This window comes from Amblyraja radiata, chromosome 1, assembly GCF_010909765.2.
Source record: "Amblyraja radiata isolate CabotCenter1 chromosome 1, sAmbRad1.1.pri, whole genome shotgun sequence".
Classification (NCBI taxonomy): Eukaryota; Metazoa; Chordata; class Chondrichthyes; order Rajiformes; family Rajidae; genus Amblyraja; species Amblyraja radiata.
In genome coordinates, this window is record NC_045956.1 from 56,766,169 (window position 1) to 56,782,838 (window position 16,670).

General features: G+C 45.5%; 1 protein-coding gene across 3 annotated transcripts in view; it reads right to left on the minus strand.

Moving 5' to 3' along the window:
* The window catches only part of snca (synuclein alpha), a 77,194-nt gene that overhangs the window by 46,125 nt on the left and 14,399 nt on the right, over window positions 1-16,670 (minus strand). The gene's annotated exons all lie outside the window — the stretch shown is intronic.

The following is a 16,670-nucleotide window of genomic DNA, read 5'->3' on the forward strand; positions in this document are numbered from 1 at the left end:
TAAGATCATAAGTTACAGTAGCAGAATTGGGCCATTTGGCATGTCTAATCCACCATTCAATCATGGTTGAAATATCTTTCTCTCCTGCCTTCTCCCCATAACCCCTGACACAACGAAAGACATGCGGGTTTGTAGGTTAAATGGCCTCTGTAAAATTGCCCCTGGAGTGGAGGGAGTGGATGTAAAAGTGGAATAACTTAGAACTAGTGTCAACGGGTGATCGATGGTCACCGTGGACTTGATGGGCAGAAAGGCCTGTTTCCATCCTGTATTTTTTAGTCAATCCATCAATTATCTCCAGGCTCTACGATTAGAGCTCTCGGAGGATACATTTATCTAATCCCTAACAGAAATGCCGGCAAAGGTGGAGATGAGTCTGCCAAGATTACATTGCGATGGGATTAAGCAGAGCAGCAGAAAAGCAATCCAGTTAGCAGATTTACAAGAATATCACTCGAGGGAGAGGTTGGGGAGGTTTGAATTCCTTGGAGTGCAGGAGGATGAGTGTATAAGATCATGAAGGGAATAGAAAGGGTAAATGCTCAGAATCTTTTACCCAGGGTAAGGGAATGAAGAACCAGGGGACAGAGATTTAAAGTGAATAATAGGAACTTGATCCAGGATCCAGGACAAGGGGTCACAGCTTCCAGGACAAGGGGTCACAGCTTAAGGATAAGGGGGAAATCCTTTAAAACCGAGATGAGAAGAACTTTTTTCACACAGAGAGTGGTGAATCTCTGGAACTCTCTGCCACAGAGGGTAGTCGAGGCCAGTTCATTGGCTATATTTAAGAGGGAGTTAGATGTGGCCCTTGTGGCTAAGGGGATCAGAGGGTATGGAGAGAAGGCAGGTACGGGATACTGAGTTGGATGATCAGCCATGATCATATTGAATGGCGGTGCAGGCTCGAAGGGCCGAATGGCCTACTCCTACTCCTGCACCTAATTTCTATGTTTCTATGTTTGAGGAGCAACTTTTTTATCAAAGAGGGTGGCGGGTATAGGGAATGAGCTGCCAGAGAGGGTAGTTGAGGCAGGTACTGTAACAGCATTTAAAATATATTTGTATAGGTACATAGATAGGAAAGATTTAGAGGGATCTGGGCAAAATGCAGGCATGTGGGACTAATGAAGATGGAGCATCAGGGTCGGTATGGGAAAGTTGGGCCGAAGGGCCTGATTTGCTGCTGTGTGACTCTATGACACTGTAAGTATAGACCACAAAGAGAAGGCAATGATCAACTGTGTAGTAATCATTGAAGAGATGATCATTCTGCCTTGCAATGTCACCCTGGCTCAGCGGGTAGTTTCTGAGTCAGAGAACCGTGAATGCGCATCCCACGCCTGTATTTAATAACATAATCTTCCATTCTTGGTGCAATGTCTGGTCAAAACATTGTTTGTCATCTTCCCAGTAGGTTTAAATCGATGAGTGAAACACAAAGTGCTGCAGTAACTCAGCCGGTCGGGCAGCATCTGTGGAGGGCATGGATAGTCACTGTGCGGAGTGGGGGGGGGGGGTGTGTGGAGCTGGAAAAAAGAGTGGTGGCAAGATGGAAGATGCAACGCCTGTCCATGTACATTCCTCCTTCGTCTCCCTCCAGGGACCCCGACTGCCCATTCAGGTGAGGCAGAGGTTCACTTACACCTCCTCCAATCTCATCTACTGCATTTACTGTTTTCGGTGTGGACTCCTATATATCGGCGAGACCAAGCGCAGACTGAGCGATTGTTTCGCTGAACACCTCCGCTCATTATGCTTTGGCCTACGCGACCTCCCGGTTGCCAAATACTTTAACTCCCCTTCTCATTCACACACTGACTTTTCTGAGCTGGGCCTCCTCCACAGTCAGAGTGAGGCCAAACGCAAAGTGTAGGGACTGCACCTTATATTTTGCTTCGGCAGCTTACAACCCAGCGGTATGAATATTTGTTTCTCTAATTTAAGTAACCCTTGCATTCCCTCTCTCTTCATCCCTCCCCCACCCTAGTCGTCCTACTAGTTTCACTGTCGTCCTGCTTAGTTTCACTGTTCGTACCCCCTCGTTATCACCTCTTCCACAGCCAACAATGGAGCATTGTGGACCCCACCTTTCCTTGATCATCCTTGCTGTCCTTGATGTCCTTTTCATACCTTTCATTCTTTTGTTCTTTGTAGTTCATATGGAGTAGAATTTGGTAATTCGGCCCATCATGCCTACTCTGCCATTCAATCATGGCTGATCTATCTCTCCCTCTCAACCCCATTCTCCTGCTTTCTTCCCATAATCCCTGTAAGTTTTCATACATCGAGTGTCTCTCCCCTGACTCTCTCCCTGAAGATGGGTCGCACCCTGAGACGTCATGAATTCCTTTTCTCCAGGGATGCTGCCTGACCTGCTGAGTTACTCCAGCTTCCTTGCTGTACAGTTCTACGACTCTATGACTTGCATTTACCTTCATACACCTTAAATAGAGACTTAAAAAGGGCAGCACAGTGGCGCCATGGTAGAGTTGCGGCCTTACAGCGCTAGAGACCCGGGTTCGATCCAGACTATAGGTGCTGCCTGTATGGAGTTTGTACGTTCTCCTTGGGACCACGTGGGTTTTCTCTGGGTGCTCCGGTTTTCCCCTACACTGCAAAATTGTGCTGGTTTACAGGTTAATCAGCTTTGGTAACAATTGCAAATTGTCCCTAGTGTGTAAGATAGTGCTAATATATGAGGGATGATTGCTAGTTGGCATGGATTCAGTGGGCCAAAGGGGCCTGTTTCCACTCTGTATCTCCAAGGTAAGGAAACAATGTGCTTGATATATGATGCATCAAAACTACTGAAAATGAAATTCCCTGAAAAAGTATGAAAATCCAGATAACCTCACAAATTTCAGATGCTGGATACAACAAACATTTTCATTGAAAATATAAATCTGGTGAATCAGTAGATAGGTTATAAACATTTTAGCAGCTCTTCAAGCAGATAAAGGGTAATTACTGAGTGCTTGTTTCTAATGTGTCTTTTCTCCCACATTGTGAGTCATCTCCTTTCCGAAGGTTGGCTCATTACAGGTAGAAGTGAACGCAAGCTGTCACAGCCAGCGACGGCGCCCTTCAAACTGGAAAATCACATTGGAAAAACACGACAAGGTGAATCTCCACTCGTCAATCCTTCTTCCCACACAGTTACCGAATTCTGATCTTTCAGACGTACCTAAAACATCCTGAACAAAACACAAAGTGCTGGAGTAACTCAGCGGGTCTGGCACCATTTATGGAAGGAATGAATGGATAGGCAACGTTTCGGGATGGGACACTTCTTCAGACTGTGTCTCCATGAAAGATCCTGCATTATGTTTTGAAAAAAAATGGAAGGAAAATGGGAGAGTTGCCCCTGTGGTTTAGAATGAGAGTCATGCTACATGGAAACAGGCCTTTCGGCCCAACCTGCCCATGCCGACCTTGAAGCCCCATCAATGCTAGTGCGTTTGGTCCACATCCCTCTAAACCTTTCCAATCCATGTACCTTTAGAAACATAGAAACATAAAAATAGGTGCAGGAGTAGGCCATTTGGCCCTTCGAGCCAGCACCGCCATTCAACATGATCATGGCTGATCATCCAAAATCAGTACCCTGTTCCTGCTTTTCCCGCCATATCCCTTGATTCCGTTAGCCCTAAGAGCTAAATCTAACTCTCTCTTGAAAACATCCAGTGAATTGACATCCACTGCCTTCTGTTGGTGAGAATTCCAGATTCACAACGGGTGAAAAGGTTTCTCATCTCAGTCCTAAATGGCCTACCCCTTATTCTTAAACTGTGACCCCAGGTTCTGGGTTCCCCCGACATCGGGAACATTTTTCCTGCATTTACCTTGTCCAATCCTCTAAGAATTTTATACCTTTATATAAGATCCTCTCACATCCTTCTAAATTCCAGTGAATACAAGCCCAGTCGACCCATTCTTTCATCATATGTCAGTCCCGCCATCCCGGGAATTAACCTGGTGAACCTAAGCTGTACTCTCTCAATAGCAATAATGTCCTTCCTCAAATTAGGAGACCAAAATTGCACACAATACTCCATGTGTGGTCTCACCAGAGTCCTGTACAACTGCAGTAGGATCTCCTTACACCTAAACTCAATTCATCTCGCAATGAAGTCCTTCACTGCCTGCTGTACCTGCATGCTTACTCTGTGAATGATGTACATGCACACCCAGGTCTCGTTGCACCTCCCCTTCTCCTAATCTGACACCATTCAGATAATAATCTGCCTTCCCGTTCTTGCCACCAAAATGGATAGCCTTACATTTATCCACATTATACTGCATCGGCTATGCTTCTGCCCACTCACCCAACCTATCCAAGTCACCCTACAGCCTCATAGCATCCTACTCGCAGCTCACACTGCCACCCAGCTTTGTGTCATCCACAAACTTAGTGATGTTAAGTTTAATTCCCTCGTCTAAATCATTAATATATATTGTAAACAACTGGGGTCCCAGCACCGAGCCTTGCGGCACCCCACTGCCTGCCATTCTGAGAAGGACCCGTTAATTCCTACACTTTGCTTCCTGTCTGCCACCCAATACCATGTGCTCTAATTTTGCACACTAATCTCTTGTGTGGGACCTTGTCAAAGGCTTTTTGAACGTCCAGATGCACCACATCCACTGTCTCTCCCTTATCCATTCTACTCCAGTCAAGCAGGAAATCCATGCTGACTGACCGATCCTTTCACTGCTTTCCAAATGCGCTGCTATATCTTTAATAATCAACTATAGCATCATCCCCACACCGATGTAAGACTAACTATAATTCCCCGTTTTCTCTCTCCCTCTTTTCTTAACAAGTGGGGTTACATGGGCTATCCTGCAGTCCATAGAAACTGATCCAGTCGAGAGAACATTGGAAAATTATCACCAATGCATCCACGATTTCTAGGGCCACCTCCTTGAGTATTCTGGGATGCAGATATCTCGCCCTGGGGATTTATCTGCCTTCAGTCCCAACAGTTTACCTAACACCATTTTCTGACTAATGTGGATTCTCTTCAGTTCCTCCCTCCTACTAGATCCTTGGTCCCCTAGTATTTCCAGGAGATTGTTTGTGCCTTCCTTAGTGAAGACAGAACCAAAGTACTTGTTTAACAGTTCTGCCATTTCCTTGTTTCCCATTATAAATTCACCAGTCTCTGAATGTAAGGGACCTACATTTGGCTTCACTAATCTTTTCCTTTTTACATATCTATAAAAACTTTTAATCAGTTTTTATATTTTCCGCAAGCTTTCTTTCATGCTCGTTTGTTCTCCCTCTTAATTAACCCCTTTGTCCTACTCTGTTGAGTTCTAATTTTCTCCCAGTCCTCTGGCTTGCAGCTTCTTCTGGCCAATTTATATGCCTCTTCCTTGGACTTAACACTGTCCTTGACTTCCCTCGTCAGCCACGGTTGAGCCGCCTTCCCAGTTTTATTTTTTTGCCAGACGGATGAACAATTTCTGGAGTTCATCCATGCAGTCTTTAAATCTTTGCCATTGTATCTCCACTGTCAACCCTTTAGGTATAATTTTCCAATCTATCCTAGCCAATTCCCACATACCTTCAAAGTCCCCTAAGATTACTAACTAATCATTCCTCATTACACAATACCCAGTCTAGTCGGTTCCTCTACATATTGGTTTAATAAACCATCCCGTATACATTCCAGGAAATCCTCCTCCTCCTCAGCGCTGTTACCAATTTAGTTGGCCCAATCTATATGTAGATTAAAGTCACTCATGATGACCGCTGTACCTTTGCTACATGCATCCCTAATTTCCTGCTTGATGCTATCCCCAACCTCCCTACTGCTGTTGGTGATCTGTATACAACTCCAACCAGCGTTTTCTGCCCTTGGCTGTTTTTGCAGTTCTACCCATACCGATTCTACAGCATCCAAGCAAATGTCTCTCCTTGCTATTGCATGAATCTCCTCTTTAACCAGCAATGCCACCCCATCTCCTCTTCCTTTCTGTCTATCCTTCCTGAATCTCGAGCACCCCGGCATGTTTAGCTCCCAGCCTTGGTCACCCAGGAGCCATGTCTCCGTAATTCCAATTGTATCATATCGCTTAACTACTAACTGCACATTCAATTCATCCACCTTATTTCAAATGCTCCGCGCATTAAGACTCAAAGCTCTTCTTATCTCCCTTCTACCTTTTGCTTCTGTCCTCCTTTTATGGCCCTCTGTCTCCTTGCATTGGGTCCCGTCCCCCTGCCCTGTTAGTTTAAACGTGACCTTTCCTACACTCTCTTTCCCATTAGCTGCACGGATACGCGTCCACGTTGTTAACTCCACCCTCCCACTTTTTATTTTAAAGCCACCTGTGTAGCACTAGCAAACCTTGCCCGATAACCATCCAATAAACAACAGCGCTAAAGCGGATGGTTCTGTCATTACCAAATCATTATTTCATGGGAGTTTACTATATGCAAATTGGCAGTCACCTCTTCCACAGCCAACAATGAACCATTGTAGGCTGCACCTTTCTTGAGAAAGGTGTCGGCTCTGCTTTGTTCTGTACCTTTTCATACCTCTAGTTTCCCTCTCCTCTGACTCCCAGTCTGAAAAAGGGTCTCTACCCGAAACGTCACCTATTTCTTTTCTCCAGAACTGCTGAGATGCTCCAACATTTTGTGTCTTTAGTAATGTTTCATTTGTTACTTCAGAAAATATGTCATTAGGTTGAAAGTGTGTTGGGGGTATTCTCAGGTGATGAAATGCCTCCACATGAGCACCCTGCACTTTCTGAGGATTGCCTGAGATATTTGTACATGTGAATCCAAATGCAAATGTTTGATGCATGCCAATAAAACCCCCCTCACCTGTATCCACATATCACTTGCCAGGCCTTGTCCAGCCCCCACTTATTTTCTCAACTTTCTCCCCCAGACTACAATTGGTCTGAAGAAAGGTCCCAACCCACCTATCCATGTCCTCCTGAGATGTTGCCTGATCTGCTGAGTTACTCCATCACTTGTGCAGGAAGGAACTGCAGATGTTGGTTTAACACAAAATGCTGGAGTAACTTCAGCGGGCCAGGCAGCATCTCTGGAGAAAAGGATGTCGGGTCGGGACCCTTCTTCAAACCTAAAGATAGATATTGACAGGGGAAAAACTGGAGGTGAGAAGCTGCCCCCCATGCCTATTTTTCAGTCTGAAGAAGCTGCCTGACTCGCTGAGTTACTCCAGCACTTTGTGTCTTACTCCATCACTTTGCATCTTTTTTTGTAGCCCAACATCTGCAGTTCCCTGTGTCAGCAGCGTCTGGCTGTGATCCTTTTCTGTGTCCGGCAAAGTAACCGTGAGCAAAATAACCAAGCTCCAAGATGGCATGTACATTGTAACGAGAGAGATGAAAAAAAAAGAAAATCGCTTATTCAGCTGATCACCTTTCATGACCTCAGGAAATCTCAAATCACCTTAGCATGTTTTACACAGCACACAACCTTATGATTAAGAGGCAACAGTGATATAAATTGAAACTACATGAAACCGAGTCCCGTTACTTTGGTGCTTATTTGCAACTGATTTCTCTGTAACCTACTACATGGACATCACAAACTTGAATCACTGTAGTATAATCATTGCATTTCACATGGCTGCAATACTTGTCGAACTGGTCTAACTTGTCTACTGATCGCCACAGATGCACAGTAGGGCATCAAAGGTTTTGGGTAGAAAGCAGCAGAATGGGGTTGGGAAGGAGAAATAGATCAGCCATGATCAAACAGCAAAGACTTGATGGGTTGAATGGCCTGATTCTGCGCCTGTGTCTTATGATCTATGGCATAGAGCACCCAAACAAATAGCACCTACAAAGGTAATATTATGAAGACCAAGCACAGAAAAGGCACGCTTGAATGGATATAAAGAATCTGCTTTAAAGGTACTGAAAAGTAAAAATACTTCTGCTGTAATGCAAAAGTTGGTTTCCAAAGAACCACATCTTATCGAAAATCACATTTAGTTTAGTTTAGAGATACAACGTGGAAATAGGCCCTTCAACCCACCTAGTTCACACCGACAGACGATCACCCGAAGGCTAGCACTATCCTGCACACTAGGGACAATTTACAGAATCCAATTGACCTACTAACCAGCACGTCTTTGGAAACCGGAGCACCCGGGGAAAACCCATGATGATGCAGGGAGAATGTACAAACTCCGTTGAGACAGCACCCGTAGTCCGGATTGAACCCGGGTCTCTGGCGCTGCAAGGCAGCAACTATACCGCTACACCTCTGGCACTGAGCCGCACATTATGAAGACATTTGTGTCAATGAGGAAAACGGGTTAAGGGGTTAGAGAGTTTAAGACTCATAATAACAGTATTTTTCCTTTGCAGTCTTTAAAAATAAAAGTCATTTTAATGGCAATAAGTTTATTTTTGATACTTCAAGATAAAAATACTAAAGACTATGTGTTACATTGTTTAATAAAGTACCAATAGAAGTGATTATTCTTAATTTCAATGATCACCTGTGGTGAAATTGATAGACTGCGTTCTTAAGGGATAATGGTGTCTGATTAGTTTACAGTTTTTACTGATGCCAATTAACCTACAAACCTGTGCGTCTTTGGAGTGTGGAAGGACTGCAGCGAATCGTCCGATCAGCTGAGAAGGTTGTTGGCTGCAACCTTCCCTCCATTGATGAGCTGTACACTGCAAGGGCCAGGAAGCAAGCGGGTAAGATCATCTCTGACCCCTCTCACCCTGTCCATAAACTCTTTGAATCACTTCCCTCTGGAAGGCGACTCCGGGACTGTCAAAGCTGCCACAGCCAGACATAATAACAGCGTTTTTTTCCCACGAGTAGCAGCTCTACTCAATAACCAAAAATATGTAGCCTCCTTTTGCTCTGGTATTTTATTTAATTCACATGTTTAATCAATGTTTTATTAATAATGTTTAATGTTTTATGTGTCATTCTTAATTGTCACTGTATGTCATGTTGTCACTTGTGAGCAGAGCACCAAAGCAAATTCCTTGTATGTGAACATACTTGGCCAATAATCTTATTTATTCATTCAAACTGGAGCACCTGGAGAAAACCCACGCAGTCGCAGGAGGAACGTACAAACTCCATACGGACAGCGCCTGCAGTCAGGATCGAACCCGGGTCTTTGCCACATAAGGCAGCAACTCTAACGCAGCACCACCCTTAATACAAGGCTCCACTGCGCCGCCCTTAATGCGTAATAGGGTGATTTCACTAAAGGTCACTGGAGCGTAGATCTGCACCCACATGGCCGAAAATTTTAACTGGAGTACATGCGTGACTTCCGGTACATGTTAGTGAATGGGAAAACACGCACGTTCACACCCGTTAAAAACATCGAAAACGGCCAGTTTTTGAGCTGCAATTAACTGTGCCAGTCGGGGTGACCGTGAGGCACAGCTACCTAAATTTACAGTCCAAAAAAAAGATAGAAACTAAGGTAAATTCAAGAGGGAGCTGAAGGTGTCAAAATGGCGGAAGTTGTTATCGGACATTTGCCGTGGAGATTTAAAGATCGAAAATATCGGGAATTATCGCGTTTGCTCGCTGCATTTCATCAAAAGTAAGGCATTATTTTTATCTTTATTCATTTGTTATATGAAAAGTATTAAAAGTTAAAAATCCGTCAGTAAAATTGCAAAATTGCACATCGCCCAAGTGCGTGTTTTCCCATTCACTAACATGTACCGGAAGTGACGCATGTACTCCAGTTAAAATTTTCGGTCACGTGGGTGCGGATCTACGCTCCAGTGACCTTTCGTGAAATCACCCTATACAAATAGCATTTCATAATTCATCAATTGAATTATATCTGATTTGTGGTATGAAAACACACATTATAGCAATACCAATAAACATTGCATCCACATTGCACCCTAACAAGATACAACAAGAAGCAAGTTGATCATGAGTAGTCTACATGATGCTCACTGAACAATAAATATTGGCTGAGACGATGCCAGCGTGCCAAGACTTAATTAGAAATGTTTTTTATCTGCCTAAATCTCAGAACAATAAGAAGAATATTGGCCAGAACACCGTGGAGAATTGCCCAGGGAAACAACAAATCTCGTGCCAATTTCCAACCAGGTTCTGGTATCCACACACATCCGGGAGTATTTATGTTCACTTCATGCACTGATTTCATGGAATCATATTTAAACTGGATACCAAGCTGAACTCTGCAGGATATGGTGTAATCATCTTCTTACCATTTCAAAGCCTGTGACTGCAGGAACCCTTCAAATCCTAAAGGCATTTATTGTACAAACACCGACAGCATATTTAGAAAAACAATTTGCTGGTAGGGCAGCACAGTGGTGCAGCGGTAGAGCTTACAGCACCATAGACCCGGACTCGATCCTGACCACAAGTTCTGTCTGTATGGAGTTTGTACGTTCTCCCTGTGACCGTGTGGTTTACTCAGGGTACTTCGGTTTCCTCCCACACTCCAAAGACGTGCAGGTTTGTAGGTTGCGTAGAAAGGAACTGCAGATGCTGGTTTTTGGTTTCAAGAAGGGTCCCGACCCGAAACGTCACCCATCCATTTTCTACAGAGATGCTGCCTGACCCGCTGAGTTACTCCAGCACTTTATGACTATCTCAGGTTTGTAAGTTAATTAGCTTCTGTAAATTGTAAATAGTCCCTAGTGTGTAGGATGGTGCTAGTGTACGGGGTGATCATTGGTCGGCATGGACTGGATGGGCTGAAGGACCTGCTTCCACGCTGTACCTCTAAAGTCTGGTCTATTTCTTCCCTATTTCCAATACTTTAATCTTCAATATTCATTGTGCTGGAAAGGCAGTGGAGTGTTATCTCTTTGTTTTAAGGTATGCTTGCTTTTCAGTGCCTCGATTACAGTACTTACGGTTTAGAACGTAAGCCAAGAGCAGATCAAGCAGCAGACCATATGTGCAGACGTTCGTAAACCTACCACCGTTAGAATCTCACAGCAGGTATCGAGATGCAGAGTTTCTTGCCATCTGTGGCAAGGGCAAACTTCTAACCCAGTGTTGATAAATCAGCGTTATCCTCAGACAGAAGGGGACATGACTTGAGAATTAAGGGACTGAAGTTTAGGGGTAACATGAGGGGGAACTTCTTTACTCAGAGAGTGGTAGCTGTGTGGAATGAGCTTCCAGTGAAGGTGGTGGAGGCAGGTTCGTTTTTATCATTTAAAAATAAATTGGATAGTTATATGGATGGGAAAGGAATGGAGGGTTATGGTCTGAGCGCAGGTATATGGGACTAGGGGAGATTATGTGTTCGGCACGGACTAGAGGGGTCGAGATGGCCTGTTTCTGTGCTGTAATTGTTATATGGTTATATGGTTATTATATTAGGACCATGACTTGGTCCCAGTTAGCATTGCAATTGGGAGCTCAAATGTGGGCACATGCACAGCAAACAATGATGGAGCCATTGCACATCATGAGCTGCCCGTTCATCTCCACTCCAGGAAAAGAACAACATTGCATTGGATAGCTTCCCAAAAGAGATGTGGAGCATTATCAGAAGAAGAGTCTCGACCCAAAATGTCAGCTATCCATGTTCTCCAGAGATGCTCCCTGACCCAATATTTTTTAACACAGACGGTGGTGGGTGGCTGGAACGCACTGCCAGGGGTGGTGGTAGAGGCAGATTTAATAGTGGTGTTTAAAAGACACATGGATATGCAGGAATGGGGGAGGGGGGGGGATATGGACCATTTGCAGGTAGATGAGATTTGTTTATCTTGACATCATGTTTAGCACAGATATTGTGGGCCGAAGGGCCTGTCCTTGGGCTGTACTGTTCTATGTTCTGTGGCATGATGGGCTTTTGGTTTAGTTTGGTTCAGAGAGACAGCACAGAAAAAGGCCCATCGACCCACAGAGTCCACACTGACCAGCGATCCCTGCACACTAACATTAACACTATCCTACACACACTAGGGACAATTTTACATTTATATCAAGCCAATTAACCTACAAACCGGTACGTCTTTGGAGTGTGCGAGGAAACCGAAGATCTCAAAGAAAACCCACGTAGGTCATGGGAAGAACGTACCAACTCCGTGCAGACAGCACCCGTAATGAGGATTGAATCTGGGACCCTGGTGCTGTAAGGCAGCAACTCTATCATTGCGCCACCGTGCCGCCCTAGTAGTTAGTAGATTGTGCCAGGGCTCTACATGGGTGAGCAGTGAATGTGAAATCAATGACTGCCAAGGAGGTGACGGTCCCTGGCTTGTAAACTTGTTTAAGAAAGAACTGCAGATGCTAGAAAAATCGAATGTAGACAAAAATGCTGGAGAAACTCAGCGGGTGAAGCAGCTTCTATGGAGCATCTAAGGAATAGGTGACATTTCGGGTCAAGACCCTTCTTAAACTGGACTATCTATCCAAATCGACGCACTAGCAGATAGACACAAAATGCTGGAAAAAAATCATTTTCTCCCGAGATGCCGCCTGAGCCACTGAGTTACTCCAGCATTTTGTGTCCATCTGTGGAGTAAACCAGCATCTGCAGTTCCTTCCTGTACATATTGTCAGGGCACTAGCAGACAGATTTAACTTGCCCTGTTTCTAAAAGAGTGGCACCTCCTCCCACCACATCGCAGGCCCTGTAGAGAACTGTGGGGCAGACTGCCATCTGCCTGGATTGGTACAATGCCAACCACAAGCAAGGTTTTGACAGAGCCACCGAAGATAGACACAATATGCTAGAGTAACTCAGCAGGTCAGGCAGCATCTCTGGGGAAAAGGAAACTGTTGATGTTTCGGGTCGAGACCCTTCTTCAGACTGAGAATTAGGGGAGAGGGAAACTAGATGTGGCAGAGCCAAGCTGAACTTAACCCACTGCATTTCATTGTTATCAGGTAAAGGGCCTGTCCAACGGGCATGCGACTCCATGCGGCAAGCACGACCTAAAGGGCTGGTCCCACCAGCATGCGCCTGCATGCGGCAAGCGCGACCAAACCAGAAGCGGGGGGCGCGCGGAGGTCGAGTGAGTGACATGAAGTGCGAGCGAAGTCCGCGGGAAGTTCGCGCGTGACGTACGGCGTCGAGGCTGCTGCGGGCCGGTGGGCCGTTGCCGTGCAGAATATTTGGACAGTGTCAGTTTTTCGGAGCCCCGCGCGATGTCGGGACCAGCTCCACACAACTCCATACGCTCCGGCGATCAAAGTGGGACCGGCCCCGCGAGGCATTACGGCTCAAGCGACCACTTTAGGTCGCGCTTGCCGCATGCAGGCGCATGCTGGTGGGACCGGCCCTTTAGGTCGCGCTTGCTGCATGGAGTCGCATGCTCGTGGGACAGGCCCTTAACTGAACCATCCTACTAACTAGAGAGTGGTCCTGAACTACTAAATACCTCATTGAAGACTCTTGAAAATATATTTGATAGGACTTTACTGGACTTTATCTTGCACTAAACATTATTGCCTTTATCATAGAAACATAGACATAGAAAATAGGTGCAGGCCCTTTGAGCCAGCACCGTCATTCAATATGATCATGGATGATCAAACAAAATCAATACCCCGTTCCTGCTTTTTCCCCATATCCCTCGATTTCTTTAGCCCTGAGAACTAAATCTAACACTCTCTTGAAAACATCCAGTGAATTGGACTCTACTGCCTTCTGTGGCAGAGAATTCCACAGATTTACAACTCTCTGGGTGAAAAAGATTTTCCTCATCTCAGTCCTAAATGACCTACCCCTTATTCTGAAACCGTAACCCCTGGCTCTGGACTCCCCCAATGTGGGGAACATTTTTCCTGCACCTAGCCTGTCCAATCCCTTAAGAATTGGACTGTATCTGTACACTGCAGATGGTTCGACTGAAATCATGCATTGTCTTTCCGCTGCCTGATCAGCACGCAACAAAAGCTTTTCACTGTACCTCGGTACATGTGACAATAAACTAGACTCGTAGCTCTGTCCCACGGTACGAGTTCATTCCAAGAGCTCTCCAGATGGTCCACCGTCCGGACACCAAGTGGCGGTCGGTGTTCCCTTCCAGTCGCGAGGGGGGCCCCCGGTGGGGGTCCCTCTACGCAGGGATTCTCCCCCTCTACATTGGGGACCTGGGGTGGAGGGTATTGCACCGAGGTGTTCTCTGCAACCTGTTTCTCTCGCGGTTCACAGACTCGCCAGCCGCCTGCCACTTTTGCGGGCTGGAAGAGTCTGTGTACCACGTGTACATGGAGTGCGTGAGGCTGCAGCCACTGTTTGAATATCTAAAGGGGCTGCTCCTTGCCTTCTGGCTGCATTTTTCACCCACCATCCTCATCTTTGGACACCCTGTGCGTAGGGGAGAGGGTAGGGCTGAAGATGTGCTGGTTGGGTTGCTCCTGGGCCTGGCCAAGCTGGCCATCCGCGAGTCACGGCGCCAGACGGTGGAGGGATCTACCCGAGCCGGCTGCCTGCCCCTTTTCCGGGGATACGTCCGTGCCCGGGTGCGGATGGAAAGGGAATACGCCCTGTCTACGGGCACCCTGAGGGAGTTCCGCGACCGCTGGGCACCGAGGGAGGTTGAATGTATCCTTGACAAGGATTGTAATATAGTTGTTTAGCAGTTGATTAGCATAATTGTTGATCTTGCATTATGGTGGTGTTTTGTTTTATTGTATTGTAAATACAATTTTAATATTTGAATAAATATTTTTGATTAAAAAATTTTTTTAAAAAAAGAGCTCTCCAGAGTTTGCCCCGATTCTAACTCGGAGATTTACATTAATGGCCACTCGTCGGTACTCGGGGCTCTCGTGGACATTTTTCAACGTTGAAAAATCTTCACGAGTCTTCATGTGCTTACCTGCCGTTAGCGAGTCTTCCCGTGTACCTGCCGTTAGCGGTACAAGCCACTAAGAGACGTCCCCGAGCTCCGACGTACCCGCTACGTTCATTCTCCGTGCTTACCACGAGTTTGATTTTTTTTTTAAACTCGGGAGAGCTCTTGGAATGAACTCGCACCGTGGGACAGGGCTATCAAACTCAATGCAACTCAGCTGCGCCACTGTACCGCAGTAAATGGGTTAATGGGCATATAAGCAAAATTAGGTGATTGGGAAATAATTGGGGGGGATAGAACAGATGGTCTTGCTGAAAGAGCTGACAGACTCATTGGCAGCCTCTTACTGCGTCATAAGCAAATATAAAGAAGATGAAATATGATTTTGCATTTATGGCTCTGCTGTGTGGCTTATTAAGGCACTTTTCCAGCACAAGCTAGAACCTAATTTGCACAGGACTCATGTTCAAGAACAGCTTCTTCCTGACAGCCAACAGGTTATTAAACCACAACCTCGAAATAAGCTCTGAACTACATAGACTTGGGGGCATTGATTTTGTCTTTGTCTTTTTGCACTATTATTGTCTGTCTGTTTTTGTGTGTCTGTCTGTTTTTGTGTGTGTGTGTGTGTGTGTGTGTGTGTGTGTGTGTGTGTGTGTGTGTGTGTGTGTGTGTGTGTGTGTGTGTGTGTGTGTGTGTGTGTGTGTGTGTGTGTGTGTGTGTGTGTGTGTGTACACACTGAAAATGTGTTTCTCGTTTGTGAGATTGTTTACAGAATACTATGTTTACATAATCTGCCGTGCTGCTGCAGGTAAGAATTTCATTGTTCTGTCTGGGACACATGACGATAAAACTCTCTTGACTTGAACCTGAATCAAAAATGACCAATAATCACAAATCAGCCTTAAGTGACAATGTAAATTGTTTTGTGTCATTAATTCTGTGTGAGTTTCCCAATTCAGGGCACTGCAGGCATTATATTCAGTCCTGGTCAAATGCTCCCCAGTGAAAATGACCCTTGTCTGTTCCGTAGCAATTCCCTCTGTCTCTGAAATAAGCCTATTTCAATAGCAATAAAGGAGAGGTTGGACAATCTTGAATCGTCTTCTCTGGAGGCTGAGGGAACACCTGAAAGCAGTATATAAAATGAAGTGAGGCATTGACAGGGTAGACAATCAGGGTGGAGATATCAAAGGCATAGGTTTAAGGACAGGGAGTTAGTCTAAAGGAGAGGTGTGGCAAATGTTTATTTATACAGGTGGTGGATGCCTGGATCGTGCTACCAGGGGTGGTGGTGGAGGTAGATATGATAGTGGCATTTAAGAGGCTGTTTGATGGACACATAGGTATGGAGGGATGTGGATCATGTGCAAGCAGATAAGATTAGTTTATGGTGGCATCATGTTCAGCACTGACAATGTGGGCTGAAGGGCCTGTTCCTTTAGACTTTAGAGACATCGCATGTAAACAGGCCCTGCAGCCCACCAGGTCCATGCCGGCCAGCAATCACCCTGCACGCTAGCACCATCCTACACCCAAGGTATAATTTACAATTTACAGAAGCCAATTAACCACCAAACCTGCACGTCTTTGTATTGTGGAAGGAAACCGGAGCACCTGGAGAAGACAAACACGGGTCTCGAGGAGAACGTACAAAGAGACAGCACCCATGGTCAGGATCGAACCTTGGTCTCTGGTGCTTTAAGACAGCAACTTTACCACAGCGCCGCTGCGCCACCCTCGTGGTGGTGTAATGATGTGGTCCCTGCTTATGTGCCATGTTTACTGTGAAAATCTTCCCTTTCCTTTTCTGCTCCAACTCCTCCTGCTTCTAAAATGTGCTGATTTCTACAGCTCATGCTAACGTATTCACT